General features: G+C 39.4%; 1 protein-coding gene and 1 long non-coding RNA gene across 3 annotated transcripts in view; one reads left to right on the forward strand and one right to left on the reverse strand.

Moving 5' to 3' along the window:
• The window catches only part of MEF2C (myocyte enhancer factor 2C), a 158292-nt gene extending 150621 nt beyond the window's left edge, over positions 1-7671 (reverse strand). For both annotated transcript variants that reach the window (XM_016210318.2, XM_016210316.2), the window contains exon 1: positions 7544-7671. The gene's annotated coding sequence lies outside the window, so the exon portion shown is untranslated. The remainder of the gene's footprint in view (positions 1-7543) is intronic.
• A 727-nt stretch (positions 7672-8398) lies between these two features.
• LOC148093491 (uncharacterized) overlaps positions 8399-16247 on the forward strand; it is a 258888-nt gene continuing 251039 nt past the window's right edge. Inside the window, exons 1-2 of the long non-coding RNA XR_015714215.1 lie at positions 8399-8438; positions 8835-8896. This is a non-coding gene — a long non-coding RNA (uncharacterized LOC148093491). The remainder of the gene's footprint in view (positions 8439-8834; positions 8897-16247) is intronic.

The raw sequence follows: 16247 nt of genomic DNA on the forward strand, positions 1-16247 counted from the left end.
TTACTTGAAGAAGAAATTTTACTGTTTTTGAAAAGGTTGGGATTGCAAGATGAGCTCTCTATCAGCAAAGTGTCATGATGCTCTTTGAAAGTTTGTCTACTTACTATTTCTTAAAATATTGTACCCTTTAGTACCGGTTGCTCTAGTCTCTTTCTGTTCCTCTTTGCACAGGAGGCACACACTTGCTGCGTGTCCCTGGTGCCTTAGCTACCAGGTTGTCCCTTGGGCTCACCCTGTTTGCACTTCCTTCTGCCCTGTCCCCAAAGTCACAAGAGCTGTAATTAGTGATATTTCTCCAGAAACATCTTGAAGGAGATATAAAAACCTTGTGAAGACAATATGTGTTGCTTCCTGGATGACGGGAAGAGTTTGGAAGAGTTGGGTAGAGATTCAAGATTGGAGGGCAAAATGCATTCTACCCTTTATCTCCTCTATGAAATCACTGATAGGGCATCTTCCTGTGTGCAAAGATGGGGTGCAAAAATGGTTTCCCAAGTTTGTAGAGCATTAAACCTGTAAATACAGAGTATCCATATCAAATGGAATGCACTTTATATTAAAAATCATCACTCTGAAGGATTCAGAAATGAATATGGTTCCAAGTAAAAGATTTTGAATACTACTGAAAGAGGGGTGAGAAACAGTCTGTAATTTTCTTGTTCCTTTTAACCCCCTTTAGTAATAGCTAAATAGCTAATTAATAGATTTACTTCCTTCTTTCCCATTTTCTTTTTTCCTTTCTTTCTTCATCTTTTCTGCTGCATCTCTTCATCTTCAGTTGTAAATTTTTTACTATCAGTTATAAACTCAGTAAAGTTACACAAGCATACACACACACATGCCTGGTTATTAACAATCAGATTTTTTTTCACTGCTTTGGAAGTTACATTTTCTGTTTCAGACCATAGGATATTATTGCTATTTTTTTCTACTTATCTGCATCACTTCAAAATCAAATATTGCTAACAAAGGAGCTTATTTCTAAACAGCTGAAATATGCTATAGACAATATAGTTTAGAAGAGTTTCTGTTACTATTTTTGCTATTAATCATTATAATTACTCTGTAATTACAATGATGATGAACTCACAGAAAATAAGACATGTACTGTGTTGTTTATCTAGTATTTGGGAAGGATTTATGTTCATCCATCCAGACATTCTCACCTCAAACTTACGTAGCTATAAGATTCTAGTGTATGCAGCCTATGGCCACAAAATAACTCCCACACAACAGAGTAAAGCCTGTGGTTTCCCTTACATTATTGCTAGTCTATAGCCTCTTAAACTCTCCAGGTCAGTGAGGATTGAGTATTCTAAAACTTGAATGTGTATGGCATACTGACTTCTCATAAGTATTGTTTATGCTGTTTTTTAGACACTCTTAAAGAATCAATTCAAGCCCCTTTTCACATTTCAAGCTGTAATATTTAGTGCCTGAAACTCAGGTAGAACTTGAGAATGATTTTTGGGTTATGACTAGTATTGGGTGAACTAGTATTCACCAATCAACATAAAAGTAATTTAAATAAACAAACTACTTAGTGCTAGTGTTCTTGCTATTGTGGCGAGAACCGACCCTCTTAAAGAAAAGGCTTTTGTGAGGACAGAACAACCCAGTGTAGAGAAGAGTTCGTCAGAGTGCCTAAAATACACCCAGATTCCTAGGCCCCCCTCAGGCCACTGACCCACAGGCTCCGGAATCTGCATTTTAACTAGCTCTTCAGTGTTCCTTGTATACATTTTGCTGGCAAGCCACTGCCTTGGGGTAAGAGTAAGCATAAGATCTGCAGAGGCCTTCTAATTTAATGACTGAGGCTTCCCCCATTATTTGCTCTGCGAACACCTTTCAAAATAGAAGGCGTGAGAGTTCAAAATGCTGGACTCTTTCCATTGCCTGACTTGGTTCCTATTGGAAACTAGGGAAAGACATTCCGCTTATACAGGCTGTGGCAAAAGTAGGTTTACAGTTTGTATGGCAAATCATACAATAATTAATAATAATAAAGAATAAACTCTGTGTTTTGTGTATGTACAACTGCATACCTACTTTTGCCCCACCTGTGTGTTGCCCACTGTAATTAGAAAACTGATGAACCAGAATGAGGACCTAATTCTCTCAAATTTCTGAACAGTCCTTCATCTGTACTTATCTGAGGGGCAGCTCTTTCTTGGGTGGAGTGTGTTGCTTGGATCCTGGTATCTCAGGTAAACCTGTAGCGTGGGCTTCAGATCCGGGCACCTCTACCGTTAGGGACCAACAGACATGCTCACGCTTCAGGACTGCCAGCCACTTGTGAGCCCAGGTTCTTTGCGACCAGGACTAGCACTGTTCCTGATCATCGGAGAAGTGTGGCTCTTCACTAAAGAGACTGTCAGTCCGTGCAGATGTTCCTTGTGACCTCGGGAGTTCCCTCTGTCTGCCGGGCGGTTTCAAAGGGTCTTCAGCACCCGGCCGTCGCAGGCGGCGGGCGAGCCACATTCCCAGCCTGTAACCTCTCTCCAGGCCCAGCTGTTGCCATTAACCTCTCTTGGATCCAGATATTTTTAACACTTCAGATTAGGGGGCCTCTGATGCTTCTGTTTCTTATTACAGCGTGATGGGGTTGTTTTCTTACACAAACACATTCTCATACTGGCTTACATACAGCAGCGAGTGTGGTAAATATTTTTGTTCTGAAAAAAATTTGTCTCTCATTTTATAGAACTAGAAACATTAAGTGACCATTAAGTCCTTTGTGTCAACTTAGCCCTACAGAGCTATGTGTGGTAAAATAATTTTGAAGGTGAGACCTCTCATGTTTTGTTACCAGGGTACCCGAGTGGGGAAAAATATGGCCAGCTGGTCGGCAGTGTGTTACAGAGGGATTTTGTTTTGCCCACTGATTTCACAGGCCGAATACTGTTGTTCGTTTTCATTATTTGGAATGCTGACATGGTGGGCTACTTATAGCAATAGGGAGAGGGCCAGGCATGCCATTGCAGACGGAAAGCCACCAATCGGGGCTAGGGCTCTTCTGGGACTTCACGTGAAGCAGAGGAAACATCTTTTATTGGATAACTAAAACTTCCCTTCCTATGATTTACACATAGCCCAGCGGAGTCTCCTCCATTCAGTAGCCTCACACAGGTTCCATGACTTGTTTCCAATCACAAAATCACTAAGCAGTGAAACAGAGCCTCCGACAGAGCTGCTTGCTTCTGCTCTGAGGCTCTTTGGACGCACTCTTCAACTCTCAAGAGAAAACGTTTACGATCTTTCAAAGGCCAACGAGGGACAACTTACTCTCACCAACACCCCTTGGAGATGCAGGGAGAGCGTTAAATTTCTTGAAAGTCTTGTGATTTTGCATATCTTGTTGTGACATCCCTGTCTTTCACAATTGTTAGAAGTGGATATTATTCGCTCATTGTTTTGCTTGCAATTGATTTATACACTGTTATTGCATATTGTTAAATGATTTGCTGATTAATAACTAATGTTGATTTGAGCTAAATGTAGTGGAATAAGCAAATACATTTGTAAATTTAGATATATAATTTAGTTGCTAAATTGTGTTGTAGAGCTGTTGGAGATTATTTTAGACCAATCTCTTCCAGGGAAACCCTGTCCAGTTTTCTTCCTATCCTATAGCGATGTTTTAAGCTGCCACCCCTCCCCCCTTTGTAAAAATTCATTTGTATGTTTGAGTGTTAAAGCAAATACTGCTGCAAAGCCCAGGGTTAAGATAAATTCTTTTAAATTCAGAACAAGGTAGATATCTCCTAAACAGTTTCTTTTCTGGAAGGTCAGAAAAAAATTAAATATTTAGTTTGAATATATTTTTATGACCTTGACTGAATCAGTATGTTGTATGGCATTATCAACAAATTCTATGATAGCAATATAAAATTTTTATTAATATAATTAATAATTGTATTAATACAGGATTATTGAGTCATAGAATTACTGAGCTGTTAGGAAACACTTGCTGATGAAGACTTTGGGGTCCAGAGAGGTTTGGTAGTTACACACACACACATGCTAGTTAGTTTTGATCAGTTATATGCACTGTTTAATATATTCTGCACTTGAGTACTGTGCATATGCTTATGCTGTGGTATATTTGGTATTTTTAATTATCCCCTAATATTTCAAAAACATTTTCAACCTCAGCTTTTGATTCCTGCATTCATCTTCTAAACATATATATTGCCACTGATTTTGTTTACTTTTGCTCTTTTACACACACCATCAATATTTTTAGTTTGGAAATCAATTTAAATGGTAAAGAGAATTTTAAAAAGTATCATAAATATTTTAATGTTTATGCTCTTTTTTTAAACTACATTTTAATATGCTGATAAAATTGTGTATTTCTCCAAGAAGGTATAAGTTTGATGACTGAAAATAGTTCTCCAAAGGAATGTAACTCACTTTAATTTTCAATGTTATGTTTTTTTATTTATAGTTTGAGAGTCCATATGTTTAAAGTCTAATAGAAAAAAAAAAAATCACTGGATATGAAGTTGGAAGACTGACCCAAGTCTGCATCTACATCCTCATGTTGGTGACTTTGGGTAAATTTCAGCCTCAGAATTGCATCCTGTTTCATTTTCTTTAAAATGAGTAGTTGATAGCTTCAAAGATGCTTTCCCACAACTCTAAGATTTCACGACCCCCCAAAAAGATTTGATTGAAAGAAATGTGTGGGCATCATTACTTGGCTGCCCAGTATTTTCATGGACACACACTTGTTACATACCTCTGAAATGCATGTCGGAAAATTAAGTCTTTGTAGGTGTGAGATGTGGACGTCAACAGAAGTGGGGAGAATAAGAAAAGGAAGGGGAAGTACATTAATGACAAAGGAGGAATGGCAGGTGGTTGAAATGATTCCTCTTTTACTTCTTTATAGCCACAGTCTAGTTATTCCTATTTGAAAACCTACTGGCACCAGGTATTATCAACAGGGATGAGTAATATGTAATTTTTATCTTTACTGGGTTACATTTGGCCCAAGGACAGTAGACAGCTGTCAGTCAGGTGGCTGGTCAAAGAGGAGGTACTTAGAAAGTTGCCAAAATATTTTTGTTTCTTTAAATACTTACAAGTAAATCATTTTAGCTGGAAACTTCATTGTCCTGAAATTAAATAGATTGATACTCAGAATATAATTTATTGAAATTAGTTGCTGGAGAATCAAGATTGTATTTATAGAAGGTAAACAAAATGTTTTTTAAATGTTTTTCTAAAATGGGAGTAATTACTTTTTCTCCCCTTTAAATAAGCTGGCTTTAAGATATGAAGATGTATTGCAAATAATGCTGAAAATGTGTATGTTTTCAAATTAATTTTTTAGGGCACATATGAGTCATTGCAACTTTAAGCCACAATTTCTGACTAGGACTTATTAAAAGAAATCATGCCTATATACTGAAGGAGTTGACATGAAAGTTGAAGGTTTATCAGAGAAGGACAAACATGTAGCTGTGTGTCAAACTAGGAATTAAAGCTTTTCATAATTAAAAGAAAAAAATATGGAATTTTATATTAAGCCCCCAATTCAGGGTTAAAATACTAAATTTTAGTTATTTAGAAAATTTTGGGCTAAGCCTAACATTGTTACCAATAGGTTCGGTCACATTTTAATAACTCACAAGTGTCATAAAAATAGTTTGGAAGAAGTTTTTTTTATTGCCTATACTTGATGTGGATTACAAATACTGTAATAATTACAGCCAATAGTAATGCACATATAGCGTAACAAATATAAATCTGAAGTTGACTTAAGAGTGTATGCTCAGTTGTGTTGCATTTAGTTATCTCTAAAAGCAAGTGCTCTGGTTTTTTAGGAATATAGTATTTAACTGACCAGATAAATAAAAAAAAATCATCAAGTGCATGGAGTACATACTCATTTTTCAAAGGACTAATGAAGTTATCTAAAAAATTTAGCAACCATGGTTACTCAGGTGCCAGAATCAATATGCTGAAGAAGACAAATGACACACAAAATAGCACTTTGAAACCACAATATATTCTTTTTAAAAAATTATACATGCTTTAATTTTCTGAACTATCTTTTACATATAATAATTTATAATAAAAATCAGATTTGGATTTTAATTTTTAAAATATGGGTTCATTAAATGTAGATAAGATTATGTTTTAAAAATATTGGATTTTTTTGGTTAGGTGGATCATTTCTGGTAAATTTTTAACACAAACATTTCATAATTTTAAACAGCAATTGTCATTCTAAAAGAATATAATACTTACAAATTTGTGGCATATTTGTGTCACCATTGATTTGAAAATTGTTTTAGATATAGTGGTTATTTTTAAAAAGTCAGATCTTGTTATTTTCCCAGCATACAACTATGTGTTACACATGCAAATTGAAAATTATTTATGGGATCATCAGAACAAAACAATTGCTTCATAGTATTAGTAATTTATATTGGTGGGCTTTTCTCTTATTAAGCACCAATCCTACCCCCCACAGCCCAGAAAATTGATTTTATGCATAATAATTTATAGCATTCTTGATCAATGTATGCTGTGTGTCTTTTACATTCATTAGCCCATGTTGCTTGTGAATATGGAATTTGGTTATTAAAATGGTTTCATATGTTTACTATGTATAGTCCCTAGCTTTGAGCTCCTTAGTTGCTTAAATAAATGTTTTCAATTTGCTAGAAGACAACAATTTGTAGAGAAATGCTTGAAGCATAGTTAAAAGAATGAATTCTTGAAATAAAATCACTTTTTAAAAATGTGTACTAACATGTGGTCTCATTTTTCCATCTTTTGCATTAATTAAAATCCTATTCTGAAAATAAAAATATTTTTGCTTAAACTTTTGAATTCACAAAATAAAAATACCAAATATATAAGTGTACTAATTTTGGAAATCAGTGACGTAAAAACATGCTTTAGAACTGTCTTGGTTGTCTATTTCAAAGAGTTTTCTCTAAAGAAACTCTTTGTAAAGGAATAAGAAAATGTTGCCTCTTTTAATTATTAAATATTTTGTGCAATACATGTTTTTAAACAGTGTATTAAAAATAAAATTAATTTAATATTCTCTCTAATCATATTGCTGTTACATGCACACACACAAAAATACTAGCACATGAAATGTTTAAAAGGAGCATGTACCATTCACATTTTTATTTGGAGATTTATTGAAAAATAACATTTTATTCCTAAGAGATGAATTTTTAAAAGGATGAAACGATAGTTATGTGTTTATTTAAATAGTCTAATATCACATATGTCACTAACTCTTCCCCTCTCAGATGTTGAAGATAGTAAAGGAAGAGACCAACATTAAAAATATAAAGTATTCCTTTAAAAAAAAACTTTTTTAAATCTAAAAAATTGTCAAATGGTAACAGTTCCACCTTCTCCACCAGGCAGACCCACTGTTGACTTAGTTGTCTCTGATTCCAATGGTCTCATCAGCCTCCTGAACGCAGGCACCTCGGCAGTGCCTCTTCTAGGATAACAAAATCAACTTTTAGATATTAAAAAATATATTTTGGCAATCGAAACTCACCAGTGCCTTTCTGCTTCTCCAGGAAGTTGTACCCGTCAGCACCTGCTGAGGGCTTTGTTGTCCAAACTCTGACAGGTAAAAAAATTCCTGTAGAATAAAGCCAGACCAGCTGGCTTTGAAGAGAAACCCCCCAGTTTGGGCTGCGTTTGCCTCCTCTCCTTTTCTATGAAGACCCAGGCTTTCCCCCCTTGATCGTCAAGCCGTAAGATGCGTGATCCTTGTGCACAAGTGTCTGGCAGGCCGAGGTGCACCTGTTCCTGTCACTCTGGAGTAAATTTAGCTGTAAAGGTATCACTGACAACCAGACCTTTGTCAGTGCTGGCAAAAGAACACAGAGCTGCTTCCCTCCCCTCCCCCCCGCCAGGCCCCTAGGCTGCTAGTTCAAATGGAAAATATCAAATCGGAAGTCTATCCAAAAATCATTCCAAAAAAAAAAAGAGATTGCTTTCATATGGTAAAAAAGTACGTTTTCTTATTTCATACGGGCTTCGAAATTACAGTTCCAAGAATAATCTTGGAACAAGACAAGTTTTTGTTCAATTAATTGTGGCTGGAAACTTTTTAATGGAAACATACCACACACTTCCTTCATTTCAGGTTATTAAACTGTGTTAAGCATTAAAGTTAGTTGCCATTTGTTCTTTTCGATCCAAAGAAATATTAGAAGGTTAAAACTTATCACATAGGATTAATCACGCTACCAAAATTAGAAAGCATGTAGTTCTGAGAGACTGAATGTCAAAAGTGTATGCTCGTAGCATTCAAACCATTGGGAACCTAGGGTCCCACGACAACATTTAAAATGGCAGCGAATGTCTGTGGGTGTTCAGGAGCTGGCTAAAGCTAGTGTTCTCTTATTAAGGTAAGAGAACACTTATTAGTGTCTCTAATTAAGGTAAGGACATTTATCATTTATGTGAATTTTTTAGAGATTAATTTCTTTCCTGATGGCGTGAGAACAATTCCTTTTGAAGGGAAAGTAGGGAGGCAGGCAGTGTTCATTGATATGTCTGACATAAATATAGTAGTCAAGACACTTAAGCAGCCCAAGGAGTATTGTGCTTAGCCAAAGAATTCGGAGTTTCTCTTTAATAATTACGATTTCTTAAGTGGTGTTAAAAAAAGTTATGCAAAGTACCAGTTCTACCATATTAGTGCTGTTTATAAGGGTTGGGTGTAATGAGAAAAAGAAATCTGGGTCAAAATAAAAAAAATGCTTTGTAAAATAAACAAAGTTCCTATTTACTTACTATGTATAAACAGCCACTCACCAAACCTCATTTCTCCGCAGGGCACCACTTTCAGATAAAAACATAGACCTGAATGGCATCATCCAGTATCCAAGGAAACCATGTAAGTACCTCTCTCACTGTGTACTTCTCTTATTCAGAGTTTAAAGCTAGCTGAGTACTGAATAAGTGAGTGTTTTTATTTAATAATTATACAGAAGGTACTTTTTAGGAGCCAACTAAAAAGAAACAGGTTCTTGATTGCTACATGCGTCATAACAAAACCCTTATGTTTTCATCATATTTCATAAAAGTATGCGTTTGGTCCCAATGTCTCCATCAATACTCATTCTTAGGTACAAAACAGCTACTCAAGTCCTAATGAATTGAGAGTTTCAAACTTTTCCAAGACCCATTAGTGTCTGAGAAACAACATTTCAGAGGCCTTGTGCCAGGAGTATGTAGTTACCTAATTGTAATAAAACTCTTTAAATTTTAAAAATAAGAAAAATTACTTGGAAAATATTGGTAAACATTTATAGCTATTTATTGGGTTTTAGACTTGCTTAGGGAGCGAGCAAGTGAACAAAGAGATGCGGTTATGAATCTGAACAATGCAAAGAATCTTGAAATCTAGTGTGATTTCTAAGATGCAAAAATCTATTTGCAGAAAAGGTTGGGAAGTTGGCATGCTATGTTTTCTTTTTGATATACCCCCAAACTAATGTACATTTTGGTAGCTAATTTTAAGGTTCTAATTAATTTTCAGAACTATGGAATCAGCTGCGGGAATTTATTTCCCAAACAACATGCTGTTTCGGAAAATGATCCGTTTCTAAAATATCTGAACTGTTCTTTTAAGTATTTCTTTACCTAGACTTTATTATTTTTTATAGTTGCACTAGCTACTTTTGTTTTTTTGTTTTTATTTTTTTTGGCTGCAAAAAGCTTCATTGTTTCCATTTGGTCCAATGCATGGGAGAGGGCTCCAGGGTGGTTCAAAGGCTGGCCAGGGGTTTTGGGGAGAGGCTCAGTAAAAGCCAGACACTGGGGGATGCAGAGGGGCCCCCTCAAAGGCCTCTGGGCTCCAGTGCTCCCAGCTGTCCTTTCAAAGAGACCCTCGCCCAGCCCGGCCTGGGGGCCGCCAGCCTGCGGAGGTGTCAGGTGGTCCCCATCTTCTGGATGAGGGTCACCTGCTCGCCCAGGGAGCGTCTCCGGGAGCCGCAGAGCCCGGGGCCTGCAGGTCCGCAAGGGCCGCGCTCAGGCCCCCCAAGGCCGTGGGCTGCCGTGGCGGCCGCGCTTTGCCCCGCTCGCCCCGGGGAGGCCGCAGCAGCTCCTGGAAGACGGCGCGGCCGCCCGCCGGTTTCGCAGCCTTCAGGGAAGCCGGCGCTCGCGCTTCTCCGTCAGCCAGCGGAGAAGGGGCCGCCCCCGGAGCCGCCTCGACCGTGGAAACAGAGGCCCGGAGAGAGGTGGGTGCGGCGGCCACGCGGTTGGCGGCGGCCTGCGCCGCGGCGGGCGGTTCCGAGGCGTGCGGGAGCCCGCGGGCGCGCAGCGGCGAGGCGTCAGGGCTGCCGAGCGGGGCTGGCTGGTCGGGAGGCTGCGGAGGCTGAGGGGAGCCCAGGGCGGGGGCTGGACGGGCTGGACGGGCTGGAGGGGCTGGAGGGGCTGGACAGGCTGGACGGGCTGGACGGGCGGGACGGGCTGGACGGGCTGGACGGGCTGAAGGGGCTGGACGGGCTGGACGGGCGGGAGGGGCTGGACGGGCGGGAGGGAGGGACGGGCTGGACGGGCGGGAGGGGCTGGACGGGCTGGACGGGCTGGAGGGAGGGACGGGCTGGACGGGCTGGACGGGCGGGAGGGGCTGGAGGGAGGGACGGGCTGGACGGGCTGGAGGGAGGGACGGGCTGGACGGGCTGGACGGGCTGGAGGGAGGGACGGGCTGGACGGGCTGGAGGGGCTGGACGGGCTGGACGGGCTGGACGGGCGGGAGGGGCTGGACGGGCTGGACGGGCTGGAGGGAGGGACGGGCTGGACGGGCTGGAGGGAGGGACGGGCTGGACGGGCTGGACGGGCTGGAGGGAGGGACGGGCTGGACGGGCTGGAGGGGCTGGACGGGCTGGACGGGCTGGACGGGCGGGAGGGGCTGGACGGGCTGGACGGGCTGGAGGGAGGGACGGGCTGGACGGGCTGGACGGGCGGGAGGGGCTGGAGGGAGGGACGGGCTGGACGGGCTGGAGGGAGGGACGGGCTGGACGGGCTGGAGGGGCTGGAGGGGCTGGACGGGCTGGACGGGCGGGACGGGCTGGACGGGCTGGAGGGAGGGACAGGCTGGACGGGCGGGAGGGGCTGGACGGGCTGGAGGGAGGGACGGGCTGGACGGGCTGGAGGGAGGGACGGGCTGGACGGGCTGGAGGGAGGGACAGGCTGGACGGGCTGGACGGGCTGGACGGGCTGGAGGGAGGGACGGGCTGGACGGGCTGGAGGGAGGGACGGGCTGGACGGGCTGGAGGGTGGTCGGAGGCCGGAAGGAAGGGCGGCCCTGGGTCCGGTCCGTCCAGACACTGTTGAGGCACGAGACAGACAGATCCAGGACCACCCAGGGCACTCTTTAGTTGCACTATCTACTTTTAAAATCCAAATTTCTAATGTTAAGCGATTATTCATTATTGTTTACTTTTTCATGAAAATACTTTCAATTATTTCTCCATACTCATGTAATTATAGATCCCCCGCCCTCTCTTTTTTGCCATCTGGATCAGCTATATGGTTTATCTAGTCTTTTAAATACAGACATTTTACTTTTCATCAAGGTTTTCAGGAATTGCATAAATGCAACCGGTTTAGCCCTGCCTGTGGTTTGGGAGTTTTTCATATAATTTTCATTTACTTTAGTTACTCTTGTGTTTCTGACTCTCCCTTGCAACATGGTTCCTTGCTAAGCATAAATGGTAGAGAGAATCTCCCTCCTAGTTTCTCTGCTGAATCAGACAGACCCTCCTCATATTTAGTTTCTAACTGCAGGAGCATTTCACTTTCTCACGTAAGGATATCAAATTTGCATTGTTTATGCATTTTTATGTATTTGTCTTTCTATATATATATATATTGCAAAACACATCTTTCTGAATTGAGAGATGAGAAGTTGTCAGACTAAAGAATTTGCTGGAACTTTTGAAGGGTGTGAGACCCTCCTCACCTGGTAGGAAGTGAGTTTTTTAATGCTAGTTACAAATTTCACAAGTGTGTAGTTTGAGGCCTGAAGTACTGTTCTCTAAAATAGGAATTCCTTGCCACAAAATAAAGGTTAGGCCGTTGCTGGGTAAACTTGGATGCAGAGCAAGGTTAGAAGAGGTCTTTATAAAGAAAGAAAATGCAAATTGAAGGGGAGGACTGGCTGTTATAATTCCCTATCTTGATGAAATGGAGTCTTTTGAAATCTCATTCTCCTGTGGGGAGAGAAAAAAGAAAATCTTCACTGCAACGACTGTGGCACATTTTTAACTATTTATGTTAGAATATAGATATTTTAGAAAAATTAGTTAAATTTGATACAATTAATTTAACATCTTATATCAAAGGAAAAATGACTTGATAGAAATAAATTAATATATGCACATCCATTCATCAGCAGTGGTCTTTTTAACAAAGACCATCAATAGAACTTTCGATGGTGATGGACATGTTCTATATCTGCACTGTCCCGCATGATAAGCAGTAGCTACATGTGGCTGTTGAGCACTTGAAATGTGGGTAGTGCAATGGAGAAACTAAATTTTGAGTTTATTTAAATTTAAGTAATTTAAGTTTACATAGGCCACATGCCATTAGTGTCTACTATACTAGTATTCTGCTTTTATCAGAATTCAAAATCCCCTCTTGCAAGGAATTTCTAATCTGTTGGTATTCTAAAATACAATAACATTTTTTACATTTACTTTAATATTTGATTTATAGCATTGCAATGGAATTTCTTTATAACATTTTCCCAGAGATGAATGTTTTTAAAACTGTTGATGGGAAGACATTAAAACATTGTTTTATAAGTCTGTGGTAGCAACTTTTTAAATGACCATTATAAACAAGACTGTGTCTAAAAAGAAAAACACTAATATAAGTTCTAACTATGGTGATAAATATTTTGGAAAGATCACTTACAACCTCTGCGGTACATTCTTGCAAATAATTCCCAAAATTTAACCAGCCTACAAAAATGCTCACTAGCCTTGATTTCCCAAAGCTAATTCTGCTCTCAAAACACCCATCAGGTTTTAAATCTGCTCTTGTGACCTTTTCAGGCATTTAGTGAAAATGAACATTAGGATGCATGATGATTAATTTAATAATATTACCAGTACATTAATATTATAGACAGAATAATTACCTTAAAATACACTGAGAATTTAAAATTTACTAAGTAGTTTATTAGTTTTTTGTAAGATTCTGAACTAGAGACAATGAGGGATTTTCTTTTAAGTAGAAGATGTAACGCTCACCTTCTTAGGGACTCCATTTATTGGATTTGGTCATATCCTTTTTGATGGGTAGGATTCATATAAGAAGAGAGAGGAGAGTTCTTTTGGCAGAACTTTGGACAAGCAATTCAGAGTGTCCCCCTTACTGCAAAAAAATCAGGTCCTAGAGAAAATATACTTGCTAATGAATTATTTGACTTGAAAAAACTTTTTGAACATCTCCAAAGATTCCTCTCCCTCACCTCAAAACTGAAACAACTAAAAAGTATGAATGGTAAGTGGAGTTGAGAGCAATCAGCAAACAGGAAATGCAGGAATGGTAAAATTGACTTGGATGAGTTCTGTGAGGATGATGGAAGGACAGCGGCCATGTGCTCTATTAGACTTTTCATAAACCTAGCCTTATTAAAAGAACAGGAAGAACTAACAACCACATTTATAGAGCCAGCTTTTTTGGTATCCTTTGATGTCTTTTGGTGTCTTCAATTAGATAGTCAACCACTCACATACTGCCAGATCTATTTTCAGAAAAAATGTCTGTCCTGAAAAGCCAGTGACTTGTGTGGGGAAAACGTGGTCTCCATTAAGGGAACCCTACAAATCGCAGTCTTCAATGTCCTTGAAAAATATCATCTCTGATATATCTATGCCTGAGAAATTGTTTTCATTTAGAAACATGTACTGTGACCTATGAGTCCGTAACCATTGCCTCAATTTATTACGAATTTATTTATGTATTTTAATACAATGAATTTCCATACTTTCAATGGGCAATTTTGTTTCATCATTTCTACTTCCCATCCCACCCCAAATTATTCTGAAGCCAATACCAGACCTGACATCATTTCACCCTTTCATATTTCAGTGGTATCTTTAAAAGATTAGGACTTGTTTTTAACGGAAAATATGAACTACATGTAAAAAATGATTTGCATCTAAAAAGTCAATATTTCTTTTTTATTATCCAATATGTTCAATCAGTATTTAAATTTTCCTGATTGTCTCATATACTTTTTATAATTACTTTTTACTGTTTGAAATAGAATACAAACAAGATTTATGCACCGCAATTGGTTGATATTTCTCTTTTCTTTTAATCTATAGGTTTCCCTCCTGTCTACTTTTCTTATTTGTTGAGGAACATGGATTATTTGTGCTGCAGAGCTTTCTATAGTTCCTATTTGCTGATGCCTTCCTGTGGAGTTGTTGAATAAGCTATTGTGTCCCATGTCTTTCCACTTTATTGGTAATAAGGACTGGGAACTTGACTAGATTTATTGGGAGTAGGCTGGGCAAGACTACTGGTTCTTTCTCTTTCTGTGATATTAGCAGGTATTGATCAACACTTACAGCCATTATTCTTTAGTGTTAAGGAATATCCATGGTAGTTTTCTCACACGTTTGCTCAGATCAGTATTCTGCTAAATTCTTGAATGGGACTCTGCAGATCTCAGGTCCTTCTCTGTGCAGCACCTCTCTGCCAGGTGCTCTGCCCTGTGACTCGTAGTCACCTATTCTCCCATATTTTCAATTCTGTTTCCTCAACTCAAGCAGTTTGCCACCTGCCTCTTGAGTTCACCTCCTTGTGCCACTGCCAAAAAACCCTCAAAATGGTAATCAAGGCAATCATAGGATTCATCTCCTTAGCTTTTCATTTCTCAGGGGTGATTGCTCTTTGTTGCCTGATGTTCCATGCCTTAAAAATCATTGTTTCATGTATTTTTAAGAGTTTTGTTGTTATTATTATTGTTGTTTTAGGAATGATGGTATATCCAACCCCTTTTAGTTCATCTTGGCTAGAACAGGAAGTCTCACCAATTTTTTCTTAAAAAATAGTTCAGTCATAGCTTATTAATCCAAACAACATCTTAATATGAAGCTCAATATTTAACACAAATGGAAAATGTTCTAATTGAAATGTGTGTGTGTGTCCCCTTTGAACGTTGCTGTAGTCTTAACATTGCCAGTGCAACTTTCATTTTCCTTCCCAACTAATTATGTTTTTCCCACAAGATGACTCCTATTTTATTTTCTTCCATTTAGAGGCAGTTTCATGGTTCTTTCATTCTTTACAGTGATGAATAAGACACTATTACCCCTTTAAAAATCTTACAGTTTATTTTCACACTGAAACTTGTACTTGAATGTTCATAACAGTTTTGATAGTGATAACCCCAAACTGGAAATTCCCAAATGCTTGTCAATGGATGAATGGTTAAACAGACTGTGATATATCCAGAGTGTGGAATGCTACTCAGTAATGAAGAGTAATGAACTACTGATATGGGCAACACTTGGGTGAACCTTAAGGATATTATGCTGAGTGAAAAAAGTTTACCTTAACAGGATACATTATTACTTATATCCATTTATATAACATTCATAAAATAACATAATTACAGAGACGGGGGCAGGTTACTGGTTGCTGGGGTGAGACATAAAAGGGCCTTGTGATGATCATACAGTTAAGTGTCTTAATTGTGGTAGTGGTTTCTCAGACGCTACCCATGTGATAAAGTTGCCTACAGCTACAGACACACACAAACACGGGTAAGTACATGTATATCTGATGGACTGTGAAGAAACTCTATGGACTGTACCAATATCAGTAACCTGGTTTTGGTATTGTAGTTATGCAAAATGTTAGCACTGGGGAAGGGGTACAGTATCATACATTTCTTTGTACCTTCTTATGGACTTCTCATTATTTCAAAATAAAATGTTTGTGTTTTTTTTTAAATCTTGCAGTTTCATGGAGAATACAAAGAACTAAGTCGCCAGTTACAATACACTGTACTAATACTCAGTTAAGGAGGAGTGCTGTAGAGTACTTATGGAGGAATACCTCATTCCCATTCCCAAGTCTGCACTACTCCCGTGTCTCCCCAGACTCCCAGTCAGGCCCTGCTTCTGTTTGAAGGGCATGCATTCTCAGTAATGAGCTTGTGGAAAACTTGTACTGACCCTCACCCCTTCCACCACACATAAGGATGTGCCCTACCC

The sequence above is a fragment of the Miniopterus natalensis genome, chromosome 3 (assembly GCF_054644295.1).
Source record: "Miniopterus natalensis isolate mMinNat1 chromosome 3, mMinNat1.hap1, whole genome shotgun sequence".
NCBI classification, from domain to species: Eukaryota; Metazoa; Chordata; class Mammalia; order Chiroptera; family Miniopteridae; genus Miniopterus; species Miniopterus natalensis.